The sequence below is a fragment of the Aquarana catesbeiana genome, linkage group LG02 (assembly GCF_042186555.1).
Source record: "Aquarana catesbeiana isolate 2022-GZ linkage group LG02, ASM4218655v1, whole genome shotgun sequence".
Classification (NCBI taxonomy): domain Eukaryota; kingdom Metazoa; phylum Chordata; class Amphibia; order Anura; family Ranidae; genus Aquarana; species Aquarana catesbeiana.
In genome coordinates, this window is record NC_133325.1 from 251,836,365 (window position 1) to 251,855,768 (window position 19,404).

The window sequence follows — 19,404 nt, forward strand, 5'->3', positions numbered from 1 at the left end:
CGGGAAATGTTGGATGTGAGCTTGTTGGCAGTAAGTCCGACTATGTATATGCTCCATCGGACATTTGTTGTCGCATTTTCCGCCAACAAATGTTGGCTATCATGCTTTAAAATTTTCCGCCAACAAATGTGTGTTGTCGGACTTTCTTATCATGTGTACACAAGTCCGTTGGACAAAAGTCCAATGTACAAACATGCATGCTTGGAATCAAGTACGAGCCGGAAGCGCTCGGTCTTGTAAAACTAGCGTTCATAATGGAGATATCACATTCATGACGCGGCAAATTATGAAGTCTCTCAATACAGCGCATTCTCTTATTCTTTATAATGGTATAATAATGAAGCTGCTTTGCTACTGATATTCACAGAGTTTCTCCATCGCTGCCTTCCTCTTTATCTTGTTTGAATAGTCCTTGCATTTTACTTGCCAGAGACATGGCAGCTCCCAGTACTTTTCAATAAAGACAGGCAGGAAATCTGGGGCCGTAAATCTATCAACCATTTTATCTGCAAGACACAACACAATACAAACCCTAATGTCAGGCTAGACTCTCATAATCTTGTCCCAATATAGGCCTCAATCTATAAGCAGTATAGGCCACTAACCACTGATGCCCCAATTTACAATTGTACCTTCGTTTGAACGATCGTCGATAAGGATCCTCTGTCCTCCACTCACAGATCGTACATATGTCCGTTACTTTGCCCGAGTGTTATGCTTTATATACACTGCGCATGCGTGAAACTCCACCCCTGTCTTTCTTTCTAGTGTATTTCCCACCTCTTCTCTTTCCAGGCAATGGGAGAGCAAATGGCGGAGACACAGCAGGTGTGTGCTGTTATCAGCAATGAAGAAAGCCCGGAGCAAGGCAGTTCCAGATCCAGGAGGAGATCTAAGGCAACAAATATGTCCTTTGAAGAGATGGTGGAGATGGTGCACATCTTAAAGAGGACAGACTATGATGGGAATCATGGGCCGTACAGAAACCCTAATATGAGAAAGGCCAAAATCAGGGCTAAAGTTGTCAGAAGTCTGCACAGGAATTTTGGGGTACGACGATCCAAGGATCAATTGAGAAAACGCTGGTCAGACCTAAAGTTGAGGGAGCAAGATCAGTATAGAAAGATCAGGAAAGTGCTGCAAAAAAGTATTTGTCGTGTGTTCCTATTATTATTATTATTTTCGTGCTGGTCTATGTACTAATACATCATTTTTGGCAGATGTAGGATAACTACATTTGTCCATGCCTATTTTGATTAAAATAAATGTATTACATTGTTGTCTAGATGTGTTTGAAATTATAAGGTAATGACAACTTTATTCAGTATCAGGAGAGGACACTCAGCAGCTGTTTACACATCTGGATGAAGGAGCACTAGTGTGGGACACCATAACATGGTTGTTTTGGTGTCCCACGCAGGTGCTCCAGTGGATATTAGGGGTCTCTCCATGTGTGAAACTTGAACAAAACAGGTAAGTATTCCAGCTTTTGAAAGGGAAAAAATCATGTATTCAGCTTGGAACTCTGCCAAAACATACAATTGGAAGACACTTCCAAGCAATGTTTCATATTACTATTTCTAGCCTAATGTATCTGTCTGCTAAGTATACCTTTTTTGTATTCACATAGGGGAGAAAAGAATAGGGACATCTGAGGACACCACACACCCTGAAATTGTGGATGCAGATGTTCATGAATTGCTGGGTGAAGTGGTAGTAAGGGTGTCAACAACAGGTCAGTGTCTGAGACCACGGGCTTCAGGTAATATTTGGATGCCTGCATATTTATAATACATGGTGTGTTTTTTTTTAGGTGATGTGGATGTTGTGGAAGAAGAAACTAATTTCAGCAGTGCAAGTGCACAAATCCTGGTCAGTGAGATCATGGTGTGCAATCGTGATATGGAAAAGATGAAACAAAACATCCATGATGTTTAAAAAAGACTGAGCAACATCATAGATATTTTAGGCAAAATCTAAACAAAAAAAAAATTAAGTTGTGGTTATGTTGTACATGTTTTTACAGTTTTAAACTGAATTGCAAAGCCAAATTTTGAAGATGCACACAGTGTGTCAACATGCGCTATCTCCCATCATGGGATATCAATGTACGCGTTTTGTAGGTGCAACCCCTTCTTCCAAACTAAAGTATGTGAGAGGAAGGGTTTGTACCCCCGAAACACCTCCATTGATCCCTCATGATGGGATCTAGCCTATGTTGACACATTGGGGCTTATTTCAAAAAGGCAAAACCACTTTGCACTACAAGTGCAATGCAAGTGCACTTGTAGGGCAAAGTGGATTGTCCTTTCTGGAATAATCCCCAGTGTGTCAACATGTGCTATCTCCCATCATGGGGGATCAATGGACGTGTTTTGGGGGTGCAACCCCTTCCTCTCATCTACTTTAGTTTTGAGGAAGGGGTTGCATAATCGGCCGTCACCACTGCCAACATCACTATACTACTAAACCCCTTATAATTATAGTAGTACGTCCCCGAGTTGGGTGGTGGGACGATCCTTACGTGCTTCCCATCGATAGCACCACCACAATTGGGCAAGTCCCACTGGTGGAGAAACTGGGAAGCCACAGTCTGCCATTCCTGTGGGTTGGAAGGAAACTGTGGAGTCAAACAAGAAAAAAAAATACTACTTTTGCGCATAACATTGCAAGCAGATTAGACACAAACATTCTTGGCCAACATAAGTATAACATTTATTAAAATGAGTATTTAAAGGCAAAAATATAAGGTCAACTTATCAGATTCCTCACCCCCTCTGGTGGCCCATTGGAAAAATGTTATGGTGGGGGGTGGGTAGATGTTTTGGACAGGTAACCCTCTCTACTTCATTGAGAGCTGAATGCATAAATAATGTGTGTTACTTTGGCCAGCCCCACCTTACTTACACTATTGGCAGCCCACTGAACAAGTAAGAAGTGTCATAATACAAAAAATATGAATACACACTGTCCAAATTGAAGCACATTTTTACATTCTGCAATTACCTATCAAGATAATAGGAGAACAAAACTTTAAACAGTACCATTTGTAAGTATTCAGGCAGGGAATTGCACTACATGCTTTGGTGAATTCATCCATAAATATGACCACAAAAGACGTAGGTATAGTGTGTATGGGTTTGGCAAAGTCAGCAGATAGAATATTGGTATCGGTTGACTTAACGGTTGGGGGGGAGGGAGGATTCCAAATGAGTTTGGGCCCCCAAAACAAAGCCTCTGGCACTCTGCCTGAATTTAAGGACAACAATAAAATTTGAACACATGTTAGGGGGTGTTTAGGGTAATTACTACAATGGAGCTGACAAATACATTGCTAAGTTACTAGGCTAGGTGTCTATGGGCCCAGGATAGCATGCTGGGGAGGTTAGTGAAGGCAAATATGCATAAAGGACAAAAAAGAGCATTAAAAGCTTATAGCATGCATAAGGACAAAGAGGACATTCACAGCATATTACAATCATCGTAATTATGGAATGTAGAAATTAATACAATACATTAGCAAACTTATCCAAATATAGTCTTTCTGCAGGACTTGAATAATGGCAGAACAGGTCTCTGGAATAATGATTCCCAGAGCCCGGGGGGGGAGATCCCAGTCATGAACTTGAGGTCCTGGGGACTTCTCCCCGTCGCCAAGTACCGCAAGGTGGCAACGAATGTTTCTAAAGAAAAAATTTGCGCTAGGTGTACAAACAGTAACTTAGTGAATATCACCCGTGAAGGAAAATCCTGCAGCTATGCACTATACCTTGATAAGGGCACTACTAAATAGATATAACAAAAAGCACAGCGCTGGATATAAATGCAAAAATACAACAAAAATTGATATTACTATTAAAGCACCAACAACTTTCATATGTGATAAAAGAAAAATATAGAAATGAACAATAACATGAATGCTTCACTATAGTGATATATATGCGTGAACAATAACATGAATGCTTCACTATAGTGATATATATGCGTGACTATTCCCAGTTTTTTATCCACACATTTAGAAAAAAGTCCAAAGATGCAAAAATTATGTCAAAACAAATGTCCAAAAAAGCAATTAAATGTGACTTTGAATAATAAATCCGTGACTGTCACCGTGTTGAAATCCCGTCACCTGGTATAGATTGAAGGCTTACCAGATAGCCTCTGATCAGAGGCATAGAGCTAACAGCTTGGGGTTTGCCCTCCACAGCGGCTGGAACTTTAGCTGGGATGATGGATGTAGATCCACAAACGATCGCCACAGGCTTCCAGACAGCGGTACAATCAGGGAAGAGAGCTCTCACCGATATGGAAGTGTTTAAAAGAAAAGAGAAAACTCCAATGGTGTAGAACGTTTTATCTCTTGTTTATTAAAAGTCGCCTCACTGGCATCCATAAAAACACTTTTCCTTGCAAGGAACCAATACAGCTTTAAAACGAAACTCCGCGCATGCGCCGTCGGTACGAGCGTGTCTATCCAAGGTGGCAACGAGCCTTTGCTCGGGAGAGATGGCTTGCTGCATGCAGGTGTTTTGCTTTGTAATATAAGGGGACAGCAAAGCCAATAGACAGTGAAAGACGGGGTCCGTCATCTGGAGATAATTCCTGAAATCATCAGGATTATTCTCCTGGAGCTCCCACAGCAAAGGCATATGACAGAATTGGTCACGATTAAGCAACCAATTATTGGTCCAAGAACTCCTCCTCCCCCTATTCATGGACTGGACTTGGGTCAAAGCATTAACTCCAAGCCCAACAACAGCACGATCTCTCCGACGAGAATGCAACATGGCTAGTAAACGAACGGCTGCACTGAACGAACTGACAGAATGCACTGAAGATCAGAAAGGACCTGACGAGCATGACCTGAAAATCAGAAATGACCGGACAAGCACGCACTGAAAATCAGAAGTGAGCTATAAATAGAATGCACTGAAAAACAGAAATGACCTGACAAGCACGCACTGAAAAACAGATGCGAACTGACAAGCACAAGGCTGAAAAGCGCGAATCATCACTCACCAAACTTCTACTAACACGAGATAAACACAAGATTAGCAGAAGGAGCCCAAAGGGTGGCACACAACTATTGAGCTTCCTTTTTATCAGCTTGTCGTATGGCTTGTATGTCATTACGTTCGTAATTGTTGGCCTACATTTGTGTGACCGCGTGTTGGAGCCAACACCCTTCGAACAAAATTCCACGGTTTTGTTGTCGGAAAGTCCGATCGTGTGTACGAGGCTTAAGTCTAAAAAGAAAGCAGAACAATAGCATTACACCCATTGACTGATCATGCAGGCTGAAGATCTAAGCAATATCTCTGCTAGGAGAGGAGTCGCGTCCCTCTGCTGAATCATCCAGCTGGCCTGTTGTCCAGCTACTTAGGTTTGTTCACCATAGTAAGAAAACAATCACTGAAAACAATGGATGACCAAACTAGCATCACAATAGATGCATGAATGTGCTTCAGTTCAATTTACAGGTCATTTTTCAAGTCATCAGAAAATCCACAAACTGCTAATCTTAATTAAAACCCCATTGAAGTCAATGGATCAATAAGCACATCTAAAAAGCTAATAGGCAAGGGATTGTCAAGCAAAAGGGCATGGGGAGCTGGGCGCTGTCATGGAGTAATAATGCAACATACAGTTAAAAAGGGAGAGGACCTTGATTTTTTTTGTTTTTTTTAGGGTAATCTGGGGAAAAACAAACTCTTGCAAAATTCCTTTAAGCAATATGCAGTATTATAAAAAAAAAGTATGATTCTCACAGTGTCAGTGATATTTGTTGTCTTTTTACATTATTCCTGAGCTTACAAATAACAGCCCCCATATCTGATTCATTTTTTCTTGAGAAAAAGTATTTTTCTGTGACGCCAGATATATTATCTAATGGTAATAGACCATAATTGAGTGGTTTAAAATATAAATAAATGTCTAAACTTTTTAAAAATGACCAAAAATTTAAAATTTCATTTTCTTCTAGTGCAGTAACACACTGTACTGACTATGAAGTTGAATAAAATGTGTACACAGAGTGCACAAAAACACTTCAAAACCAGAACACCAGATTTTAGTAAAACAGTAAAACCCTCTAAAACCTGTCAATACTGAAAGGAGTGGATATACATTCAGCATTGGTATGCAAGTATAACTCAAGTAACTTCCAAAAAACTGCATCATATAATGACAGAATCTTGTGAGCCAGTACATACCCTGTAGCATTCGTACTGTAAGGTGAACTGACCCATTGCAACTTCTTCAGTGTGAATTGCAATCTGCTAAAAAAAATGCACTGAGATGTGAATTGCACTGCTATTGTGTTGGGGGCTGCACTCGAGGCCCTCTGGAATTTTCAAGTTAAACGCCACTATCAATAAGCTCAGGCATGTTCAGACAGAAATCTGAACTGGCCTGAGCTATCCTGCTAAGAAGCTGTCACTAAGAAGCACCAATAATAAGCAACTGAGAGATTGCCAAGCATCCACATATACTGTATATTTGCCCATTGAACATGTGTGGCTGTAGAGCGGGGCATGCCTTCGCTGTTCATGATTAGGGATGAGCCCGATGTTCAAGTCAAACATAAGTTGGACTCGAACATCAGGTGTTCGGCGAATTTAGAACATTATGGGGCGATTGTGGGAAATTCAAGTGCCCGCAGAATGCCCCATCATACACTGTGAGACCCTCGATGCGCTGCGAGATCGCAGTGCATTGATGGCTGCTGATTGGCCAAAGCATGCACCTGACCTGCATGCTTTGGCCAATCACAGCACTCTCTACTGTGAGAGCCATGAGTGGCCAAAGGCAGGGTGCCTTTAGCCAATCATGGCTCAGGGGGCTAAGTCCACGCCCCACACTATGTAAGGCTGCTTACACAGTGGCCGTACATAGTGTAAAGAAGGAGAGCAGCAAAATGACATTTCTAAAGGAAAAAATGGAATTTAAAACTGCTTGCGGCTTTAATGTATTGCTGGATCCCAGCAATATACATACAAATCATTGAAAAAAATGGTGTGAGTTCCCCCCCAGTCCATTACCAGGCCCTTTGGGTCTGGTATGGATATTGAGGGGAACCCTGCGCCATAATTTTAAAAAAATGGAGTAGGGGTCCCCCCATCCAATCTGGAAAAAATATTACCAAAAAGTGGATTGACTGCATCTTCTGAATTTATGGCCTTCGCCTACTGTCAGAAACCATGAATCAGACTGAAACAGAAGTACAGATAAATCACACTTGTTTATTAATAATAATAATAATAATAATAGTAATAATAAAAAGATAAAGAGAGTAAACGTAGTCAAAACATAGGCAGAGTTCAGGAACCAGACTGGATAGTCAGACAAGCCAAAATGTCAGTGAGTCAGAAGGAATGTCAGCCAAGCAAGTATTTAACAGGAACACAAGAGAGCGTCTCTAGAGATGTGACCAAGGCGAAGGCAGAGATCATCTGGTTTGGACGGCTTAAGTAGGCAGGACCGACAAGCAGGATCATCAACATGTGAGTCACTGTGGAGAGATAGGAGCTGGCAATTAGCCAACAGCTGAGCAGCCAGCTCAGAGAAGGAAGGGCTGGGCCCAGCCCTGACACATGGGAAAGATGCGCTACTTTACAGGCAGACTAAGGAGACCCCCCAGGCATGACATTTAAAGGATTATTTAATTTTTATTGAAAGAAAAAAAAAGAAAAAAAGGAAATCTCAGCGCAAAGGACTGAGTACTAAATAGAGAGTTGGAGGGGCTTAATCAATTAATCGATTCCTTCGATTGCAACCAGTCATCCTGTCCCTGCAGCTGAAAAACACCCCCACAGCTTGATGCTGCCACCACCATGCTTCACTGTTGGGACTGTATTGGACAGGTGATGAGCAGTGCCTGGTTTTCTCCACACATACCGCTTAGAATTAAGGCCAAAAAGTTCTATCTTGGTCTCATAAGACCAAAGAATCTTATTTCTCACCATCTTGGAGTCCTTCAGGTGTTTTTTTTGCAAACTCCATGTGGGCTAAATAGAGAGTTGGAGGGGGTTAATAGAACTGCTGCCTCTACTAATTACTACCACTGAGTGGAGCAATGTCAATGTTAGGAAACCAAAGTAGATATGGCGCTGTTCTACTGCTAGCACATAGTGGTGTAAAAATACTTAAGCTGCTTCCTTTGGGAAAATCCTAAAGACTAAGAAGATATTACACCCTGTAAATTATAAGTGTATATTGCAAAATAAACTAAACCAAAAATCCATCAGTCTAGAAGGAGGATTTTCTTCACGGGCACAAGTGCACTTTATAATTCATAATTTATTTAATGTTGTTTTTTTGATGATTTTTATCAGTTTATTTGAAATGGACAATATGGAAATGCAGACATATGAAATCTGCTTGTTGTAGGTTTAATAACACTAATAGCCCTTTAGAAAGCATATATATTGCACCTTGAATTGTTTCAGTATGCACAATAATGTATTTATTTTTATTTTTTCTTTCTTTTATCCTAACGGGTATCAGATATAAGCATATTAATTACAATTGCACCTTAGAGTGTTTCAGCACGCACAACAGTTTTTATAAGTACTTTATTTTTAACGGCTATCATATATATTGGTTTTCCACACCAAGGATCACACACTTTGGTTGATTTAGTTTCAATACAAGACCACATTGTATAAGTAATTTTTGGTTTAGTTTATTTTGCATTATACACTTATAATTTACAGGGTGTAATATCTTTTTGGTCTTTAGGATTTTCCCAAAGGAAGCAGTTTAAGTATTTTTACACCACTATGTGTTAGCAGTAGAACAGCGCCATATCTAGTTTGGTTTCCTAACATTTAATCTTTATTGTTTTACTTTAAGCATTATTAAAATCACTGATACTGAAAAACAGCCATTTTTAAAACTTTTTTTTGCATTGATCCATGTCCCCTGGGGAAGGACCCAGGTCCCCAAACACTTTTTATGGCAATAACTTACATATAAGCCTTTAAAATGAGCACTTTTGATTTTTCACATTCGTGTCCCATAGGCTTTAACGGTGTTCGCATGTTCTCACAAATTTTTTGCCTGTTCGCATGTTCTGCTGCAGACCAAACCGGGGATGGGGGGGTGTTCCGCTCATCACTACTTATGATTTGCTGTCCACAGTGAGAGTTTCTTGGTGGGATAGCTCAGAATGGTTTGGACTCACGTCTGAACACATTGGTGCTCATCCCTGACTACCACTGCTGTAAAGGATATGAGGGTTTAGTTCTTCTGTAAGACTTAAAAGGCCACAGTTTGTGGGTGGCAGGGATCAAAAACTCCTCCATGTCATACCCAGTGACCCTGCTTATCCACTATGTCACACCTAGTGACCCCCAATCCCATATCACACCTAGTGACCCCAGTCCACCATGTCACAAACTTTGACCCCAATTCTCCATGTCACACCTGGTGACCCCATCCCATGTAACACCCAGTGACCCTAATCTTGCATGTCACACCCAGTGACCCTGCTCCTCCTCTGCCCTCCCTCTTTCTGATCCTGTTTACCAAAAAGCTCCTCTCCTGGACTGTAATGCTCCGCACAGCTCCAGCTGGCTCCCGTAGAGGGAAAAGTGGACAGTCAGGTGGCTCTGCATGTCCTTCTTGTCCCCTCTGTTTCTACTCTGGTGAAGGTGCCACCCTCCAGCACTGGGCTCCAGCTCAGGTCCAGCTTCCCTCTGCTCCCGACTCTGTACCAGTCCAGGGAAGTGAATATCTCCTCGTCTTCTTCAGTCAGCTCGGTGCAGAGAGTCACCTCCTAATCATGGATCAGCCTGCTCACCTCCAGCTCAAAAGGATCATTAAACAGGCAAAGCTCTGACAGGCCCCCCTCCTGCCATCCTGGGGCCCCCATGGTGGTGAAATGAAAGGGCCGGGTGGCAAATGTGACCTTTGCTACCCTGGTAGTTCTGCCACTGGCCTATGTCAAGGCTCCTCTGTGTACTGTGGCCATAACTCTACATTGCTGAGAGTCTTCAAGATGGAACATATACAGCAGTGGATACATTATGGGCAGGTTTGCCTGGAGGGAGCTCACCCCCATAGGGACACATTGGACACCCAGAGAGAGCATAGTGGTGGCTGGAGGCATTCAGTGGGTCCCCATGTCAAATCTAGTGGACATTCTATGCAAAAATATGGCAACTGCTCCAATTTATAACTAGCCTTTGCAGTGGGTTGCACATGGAAGGGCATCACACAACACAAACACACAAAAATTTCCCAGCACACTTACCAGCTAGCCTGCAAAAAACAAAAAAAAAACCCAAACAAATGAACCCTGTCTAACAATTCTCGTTAAAAACAGAGGTTTTATTTGCACACATATGCAGATCATTGTGGAAGCTGCAGTGCCTATGTCAAGGCTCCTCTGTATACTGTGATGCTAACTCTATATTTTTGAGAGTCTCCAAGTTGGATCATATATAGCAGTGGATAAACTAAGGGCATATTTTCCTGGGGGTAGCACACTCCTCCTTAGATAAAATGAGATGTGGTCTTTGGCACCATGAGTGAAAAGCCTACATCCCAATATTATAAAAGAGAAGGAGAAACATGGGTCAACGGGACTTTAGATGAGGCAAATCACTTCAAAAATCAGTAATACACATGATTATAAATTTATTGCTTAGTAGCAAAATTCATAGTAACAATTTTTCAGACATGAAATACATATTAAAAAATACATTTTATTGAGCTGATCCATGATGGAAAATTATCGTAAACACATTAATTTCATAAAATATACAGTGGGGACAGAAAGTTTTCAGACCCCCTTACATTTTTCACTCTTTGTTATATTGCAGCCATTTGCTAAAATAATTTAAGTTCATTTTTTTTCCTCATTAATGTACACACAGCACCCCATATTGACAGAAAAACACAGAATTGTTAACATTTTTGCAGATTTATTAAAAAAGAAAAAGTGAAATATCACATGGTCCTAAGTATTCAGACCCTTTGCTCAGTATTTAGTAGAAGTACCCTTTTAATCTAATACAGCCATGAGTCTTTTTGGGAAAGATGCAACAAGTTTTTCAGACCTGGATTTGGGGATCCTCTGCCATTCCTCCTTGCAGATCCTCTCCAGTTCTGTCAGGTTGGATAGTAAACATTGGTGGACAGCCATTTTTAGGTCTCTCCAGAGATGCTCAATTGGGTTTAAGTCAGGGCTCTGGCTGGGCCATTCAAGAACAGTCACAGAGTTGTTGTGAAGCCACTCCTTCGTTATTTTAGCTGTGTGCTTTTGGGTCATTGTCTTGTTGGAAGGTAAACCTTCGGCCCAGTCTGAGGTCCTGAGCACTCTGGAGAAGGTTTTCGTCTAGGATATCCCTGTACTTGGCCGCATTCATCTTTCCTTCGATTGCAACCAGTCATCCTGTCCCTGCAGCTGAAAAACACCCCCACAGCTTGATGCTGCCACCACCATGCTTCACTGTTGGGACTGTATTGGACAGGTGATGAGCAGTGCCTGGTTTTCTCCACACATACCGCTTAGAATTAAGGCCAAAAAGTTCTATCTTGGTCTCATAAGACCAAAGAATCTTATTTCTCACCATCTTGGAGTCCTTCAGGTGTTTTTTTTGCAAACTCCATGTGGGCTTTCATGTGTCCTGCACTGAGGGGAGGCTTCTGTCGGGCCACTCTGCCATAAAGCCCTGACTGATGGAGGGCTGCAGTGATGGTTGACTTTCTACAACTTTCTCCCATCTCCCGACTGCATCTCTGGAGCTCAGGCATAGGCCAAGGCTCTTCTCCCCCGATAGCTCAGTTTGGCCGGACGGCTAGCTCTAGGAAGGGTTCTGGTCATCCCAAACGTCTTCTATTTAAGGATTGTGGAGGCCACAGTGCTCTTAGGAACCTTAAGTGCAGCAGAAATTTTTTTGTAACCTTGACCAGATCTGTGCCTTGCCACAATTCTGTCTGTGAGCTCTTCAGGCAGTTCCTTTGACCTCATGATTTTCTTTTGCTTTGACATGCACTGTGAGCTGTAAGGTCTTATATAGACAGGTGTGTGGCTTTCCTAATCAAGTCCAATCAGTATAATCAAACACAGCTGGACTCAAATGAAGGTGTAGAACCATCTCAAGGATGATCAGAAGAAATGGACAGCATTTGAGTTAAATATATGAGTGTCACAACAAAGGGTCTGAATCTCTAGGACCATGTGATTTTTCAGTTTTTCTTTTTTAATAAATCTGCAAAAATGTCAACAATTCTGTGTTTTTCTGTCAATATTGTGTGCTATGTGTACATTAATGAGGAAAAAAATGAACTTAAATGATTTTAGCAAATGGCTGCAATATAACAAAGAGTGAAAAATTTAAGGGGGTCTGAATACTTTCCGTCCCCACTGTATATAGGTGTTAGTATACATGTACCTTAAAAGGTACAGGGACACACTGGAGCCAATTTAGATTTTCAGGAAAAAATGTAGGGGTGAACAGAATCTTTGTTTATATTGTGGTCAGTCAGGGCATTTTGCCCAGAGATGCCCAAATAAATTAGAAAGAACAATTGAAACGGCTGGTCAAAGAGAACTGTCAACACCTAGTGAACAACTGGGGTCCATTACACAACCCTTGTATCTTTAGCACAAGGAGAGAGCAAGATGGTCACAATAATGCTATAATAATAATGCTATATGCTAGGGGGACACATGCTAGGTGGCACATGTTGAGGTTCTTTTAATGAAGTGACATTCTTTAGTTAAGTGGCACCCTCTCTCTTGCTCATCTTAACATTTCTTCTCTATCCCTTCACAGGTAAATTATGCATCTATGCTGCTGCTGCTTCACATCCACCTAAAATTGAATATTAAATGACTGCTTTCAATGTCTTTATGGTAAACTTTGCATCTATGCTGCTACCTTCACCATCTATAGTCCTGTTGACATTATTGTGATGTTTATTTTGTTCTTTAGTGTCTTACCTATTCGATCCGATTTACCCGAATGTCAACAGTGCCATTTCGATCTCTCTTGCTCACCGTAACATTTCTTCTCTGTCCCTTCACAGGTAAATTTGGCATCTATGCTGCTGCTGTTTCACATCCACCTAAAACTGAATACTAAATGACTGTTTTCAATGTCTTTATGGTAAACTTTGCATCTATGCTGCTACTTTCACCATCTATAGCCCTATTGACATTATTGTGATGTTTATTTTGTTCTTTAGTGTCTTACCTATTCGATCCGGATTTACCCGGATGTCAACAGCGCCATTTTTTAAAATTGAAAGTATTCAAAAACACAGATCTTTGTGTTTTGAATGCTTTTAAGGGCAGTCAGATCCCTCCATAAAGAGTACCTGTCACATGCCTATTTCTGTCACAAAGGATGTTTACATTCCTTGTGACAGCAATAAAAGTGATAAAAAAAAAATGAAAGGAACAGAATCTATCTCACTCCATGCTGTTCTGAGGAACGACATGATGGGAACCTCTTTACCTACCTATTATAATACCTTGTATATCACTAGGTGCATAATATATGATTTGACTATTGATACCTAGTTGCAATTATATTACTAACGACTATCTTGGAAAACGAGGAGGACCGTTCTGTGGCATTATATGGGTGACAAGGACTATTTGTCGGAGGACCATTCAATGTGTTTCTATTTTGATGTTTTTGATTATTAACCATGAGTGTTCTTGATGAATCTTTTCCTGAAGGACTTCAGGTTATCTCCTGTGAAACGCAAACTGCGTCGAAATTACAGTAACTCACTGTGCTCCACCATAGGGGAGCCACCAAGAACCTGTACTCAAGGAGTACTAGATGGTTTTGGTTATGTTTTATATGTAGTTTTTGTGTGTTTTGTATGTTTTTTGATATGTATACATGTGCAATTTTTATCATATAATAAATATTTTTTGATACTTTTTACAAAAATTGGGTTCCGTTATAGTCCTTATGTTTAGTTTGTTAGGGTCCATTATTTGGTATAAAAATAAATATAATAAATCAATAATTTTAAAAATGATGTAAAGTGCCCCCGCCCCCCCGTGCTAGCGTGCAAAGGCGAACGCAAACATCGGTCCCACACACATGCAAACAGCGATCTTCCCACACATGTGAGGTATTATCATGAACATCAGGTCATGGGCAGGAATTCTAGCACTAGACCTTCTCTGTAAATATAAGGTGGTAACCTGTAAAGTCTTTTAAAGCAGGCCTATGGATAGTAAAACGTACAGTGTATTATCTCAAAGACAACAGCCAGAAATATTGCAATAAAAATATTGTACATAATGTAAGAGGTTTGACAGGCCATAATTTGTAAGAGAAGAGATGAGGCAGGTTTTATTGTGAACTAAAGCCATAAATATTGTAGTGAAAATGCCTCACATCATGTAAGTGGTTTTCCTAGGCTGAAATGTAAGAAAGAGAGACAAGGAAGGTTTTATTGTGAAAACATTTTAGAGTATATTATTTTCTTTTATAACTTCTTTGGTTTTGTTTTGCATGCATTGCCCATCCATGTGCTCCTTTCTGCAAAGGCCAGTTATAGGTGAGGGCTGTGGCCATCTATTTGTACTGTTGAAATATTGGTGAGGGGACACACTGGACACCTTTGCTGCCATGGTGCTACTATATATGATGGGTGTCCAGTGCCTTTAAGGTGGGGTGGGCTCCCTTCAGGCTTCCACTGTGGAAGCTCTCATAATTTAAAGTTAGGACTACAGATACTGGGGTGCCGTGACAGGGCTCTGTAGCTTACACATGTATTTGCAAATCTAACTAAACCCCTGTTTTTTTCTTTGGTTATGTTCAAGTTTATAGCTTTCATGTAATATAGAAATTACTTTCTGTATGGGAAATAATAGTATGTAGGCCAAGCAAAACCGCTTGTGGAGTAAGAGAGAAGGTAGAACTTGCAACAGAATTAATTAAAGTTGCCATATTGTTCCAGAATGCTGTTAACTTAGGGCAGCTCCACCAGGTCTGATATAGGGAGCCCTGATGACCACTTTGTCTCCAACGGGTCAAAGGAAATATGGGGTAGATATGGACAAGTTTTGTAGGAGCTTGTAGATGTAAGTGATGCCTTTGGTATTCTGTCGTGGGAGTATGTAGAAACAAATTAAGTCCTGGAATATATAATAGATGTTGAAGATGAGACAGTGCTGAATGTAGTTGGAGGTTACATAAAGAAGTGCTTGGTGTTCAAATTAAATTTTGAGCAAAGTTGTTGGTAAGCAGCGAAAGATGCGCTTGAGTATAGTTCTCCAAAAGATTTTAGACCTGCTTCAGCCCATTGGTTGAAAGTAGTGTTTGGGATAAGAAGTTCAAGTGCTGTTATGGGAAGCTGAAAAGGATTTGACGGGGACTCCCTTTGCATTTTGAAGGGTAGCTCTCCAGGCTCTGGTTGTTGCAATTATGGTATCCAGGAAAAAACGAGGAGGAGACATTTGCAGGATAATAGCACTTAGGAGTTTCTTGGGTGAAGTTGCCATTGTCATATGCTTTATTTGGAGCCAGGCCTGTGGATTCCACCAAGATTTAGTTTGGTCAAGGATTACTGCTCTATAATATGCTGAGATATCCGGGACCCCTAGGCCTGCAAATTTAGTTGGTGTACAGAGAAGGGAGCACTTAATTTGGGGGCAGCTTCGAAATAAAGGTGTTTAAAATGGCTTGAATTTTGGCCAGTTGAATTGACAGGATAGGGACAGGGACGATCCTAAAAGTACAATATTTGGGGTAGAAAAAACATCTTTGTTAATGTCATATGGTCTGCCTAGGAGGCACTAGCATGACGTAAACTATATGCCACATGGGAAAGCTTAATGAAAAGAGCACGGTAATTTAGGTGGATTAGGGAATTGTCAGAAGCCCATGAGAAAAGAGTAGTTTCAGTAATAGTGGTTTTAATAGAGTCAGGGAGATTTACGTTATACAAAGAACATTGATCTAGAAGCTTCTGTAGTTCAGAAAGGGAAATAAGCAGATCCGTAAGGGAGACTATAACATTGTCTACATGTAGGCTGATTTTGTAAGTTGTACTGCCAACTTGGATCCCTGTGATGAATGTATTGATATGGATTGCTTGGGCAAGGGGCTCCATCACTAATCTGAATATCAAGGGAAATAATGAGCACCCCTGTCTGGTCCCATTAGTGATATTTAAAAAATCTGATGTGATTCCAGAGGTCCACGTTCTTGTACTAGGATTGGTATAGAGACTAAGAATCAGGTTAAGTATACTGCCTGGCAATCCAAATTTGCAGAGTACAGCTTGAAGATAGGACCAGTAGACAGGGTCAAATGCCTATGCCGCATCCAAGGACAGGAGAATAGAAGGTGTTCGATAGCACTCTGCCCATTTCAGGAGATTGATGAATCATCTGGTCCCATCCAATGACTGTCTGCCAGCTACAAATCCAACCTGGTTCATGTGTACCAATTTAGGGATAAGCAGTGAAAGTCAGGTGGGGAGGCGTTTAGCAAATATTTCAGTCTCAGTATTAAGAAGGGAATGAGTCTGAAGTTAGCAGGGGTACCAGGTGTTTGCCCCGGTTTTGGAATAGTCACCACTAAAGCATCTAATGATTCTCTGGGTATAGCACCAGTGGCATTTGTGTGGTTAAATGCTTCACATAAGTATGGAGATTCTTCATATTGCATATTCTTTGTAGTATTCATTCCCTTAACCATCAGGGCTGGGAGCTTTGTGTAAGGGAATAGAGGATATGGCTTCATATACTCCTTGTGTCATAAAGTGGGAAAATATCTGTTCAAGACATTCTGTGGAAACTGTTGGGAGATGCAAGGAATGCAGAAATTGTCGAATGTCGGCAGGTTTCAGGTGGGTGGGGCAAGTGCCAGAGGAGGTTAGGTTGTAAAGCTTTGAGGCAAATTGATTTGTAATGTCTTTTGGGTTAGTAAGTTTCTTGTCTGAGTCACTATACATGTAGAAAATTATAGCCTGTGCTAACGTACGTTTGTATTGCTTGGCTAGGAAAGAACTCTGCCTATTGCCTTGTGAGTACTAGGTAAGATGCAGCCATTTAAGGTAATATTCAAAACTGAAACGTAAGCTTTCTCCTAGTTCCTGCCTGGCTTTCCTCAGGGCTAGGGTGGTTTGTGGGGATGGGGTAGTTTGATTAAGATCCATTCCAGTGTTCTAATTTGGTGGAGTAACTGGGGAATTTTGGCATTAGGAGCCTTTTTCTCATGAGCACCTATTTTAATGAATGGTCCCCTAAGGGAAGCTTTGTAGGCATTCCATAATGTACTGTATGAGGACTACCCACAGAGCCAGCATTTTCTGAAAAGAAAGTCTTAATTGCAGTGGTGATTTGTTCCTTATTGGGGGAGAGAGATAAAAGGGATGTATTGAGTCTCCAGTTTTTTTTGGGGGTGTTTCTGGAAGTGTCAAACATTTTAAGGTTATTGGAGCAAGGTCAGATCAGGTAATTGTGCACATTTTGGCATCTGAAATTGTTTGTAGGGTAGAGGAGTCAGTAAGGAACTAAGAAAATCAATCCTTGAGTAAGACTTTTGAGTATTGGAATAATAAGTGTATTCTCATTTTCGTCATGTTGGCATCTCCAATGGTCGTATACATTTTCTGAGGCAATAGATGAAGAGAGAGCTGAGTAGCGCCTTCTCACAGGATTGGAGGTATCCAAGGTGGGATCTACTATGTCATTTAATAAAAATTAGTGCAGCGCTAAAATCACTGAGTTGATATTTCCGAAAGAAATTTCACCAAAAGTAAATATTGACATAATGAGATGGTGAAAACAAGTTGAAAAAAGAAAACTAAAGTGGAGTACTAACTCCAAAAATATTTTTATATTTCTATGTTCTGGTGTGCTATTGAATAGTGAATTGTGAATTGTGAATATTAAATCACCAATTATTGAGGACAATCAAAACAAGGGTATAAAATAAATACATCAAAAATATAATGAGTGTATGTCATTGAAGTCCCCACAGAGGGAGGACTATAATCATTCTGCGAAAAGGGCTAAGTTGTTTCATAACAGTATCATAGAATCAATTTTGGCGAGTATTGGGAGTATAAAGGTTAACAATAGTAATGGGTCGGTTATTAATAATGTCAGAAAGAATAATATACTGACCATTCAGATCAGTATCTACATGTTTGAGTTAAAAGGCAGGTGAAGCTAGAATAGCATTCATGACGCCAGCTTTTTTCTTTTTAGCATTGGTATAGAAGATATAGAAGGATCATGGGAATTGTTTGTGGGAGCAATTAGGCGAATTGTGAGCAGCTAAATGTATCTCTTGAATGCACAGAATATATGAGTTTAACAAGAGTGACTCTTTCTCCATAACATATCTATCTCCATAACATATTGCATTTTTAAAGGGAGAGTTGAGGCCATTGGCATTCAATGAGGTAATAGTAAATGTTCATAAACGTGAAGGATTGGGTATCCTGTGAGTGTGGACTATAATAAGATCCACAGTGGTAAAATGCGGTAGAGTGTGAGGAAGAGATGCTGAAAATAAGTTGTCAAACCAGAAGGTTTGATCCACTCAGGTATCCCCCTGAACTTAACAATATTTTGGCGTGATCTATCTTCGAAATCGGCCAGCTTCGCTTAGATAGTGCATAGTTTCTGAGTTTGATGGTCAAACACATCCACCAATTCATTATACACAGAAGAGACAGAAGAACCCTTTTCCTTCTGAATCTTCCATTGTAATGAGATCAGCATAAGCTTAAGCATATGTTCAGATGTTAGCTGTTCTCCTGCAGGGAGAGCGGCTAGAGAGCCGTGGCTTTCTTCATCCATAATAGCCTAGTTGGCAGCATAGCACAGCTGTTTCTTGTATTGTGGGCCTTTATCTGGGGATTGTGTTGGTTAAGGTGCAGACCTCTTACCTTTGTCAGCCAGTGAATATGAGGATGGTTCAGTAAGCACTGCCACTGTGTCCTGGAAGAGCTTTTTGTCTGCAGCTCTGTGTCCATACTGGCGACATCTTGGGGAGCCTTTAAAAATGTGACAGGGAAGAATTCCATGAAGAGGTGTGTGGACATACACAAGGAATCACAATTTTGATTTAATGGACATTTTATAACAATGTATTAATTATACTACTATTTAAACTTTTGGTACAGTGTACATTGGGGTGGTCACAGTATTTGGATGTATACATTGATGCTTAATTTAGCTTGGCCCCACTTCTTTCACTTATAACACATTTAGTTTATCTCCTAAGTAGTAGAGTCACTTTAGCTGCAGCTGGTAATTTAAACATAGGAGGGGACACATTTTAATTATGCGTGGGTGACACATTATCACAAGATGAATAGCATGCCATGTTTGTTTTACCCTTTCCAGGCCCTCCTAGTATGTTTCCCAAGTTCATTACTTCAGGCAGTCAACTGACTTCTTGTCCA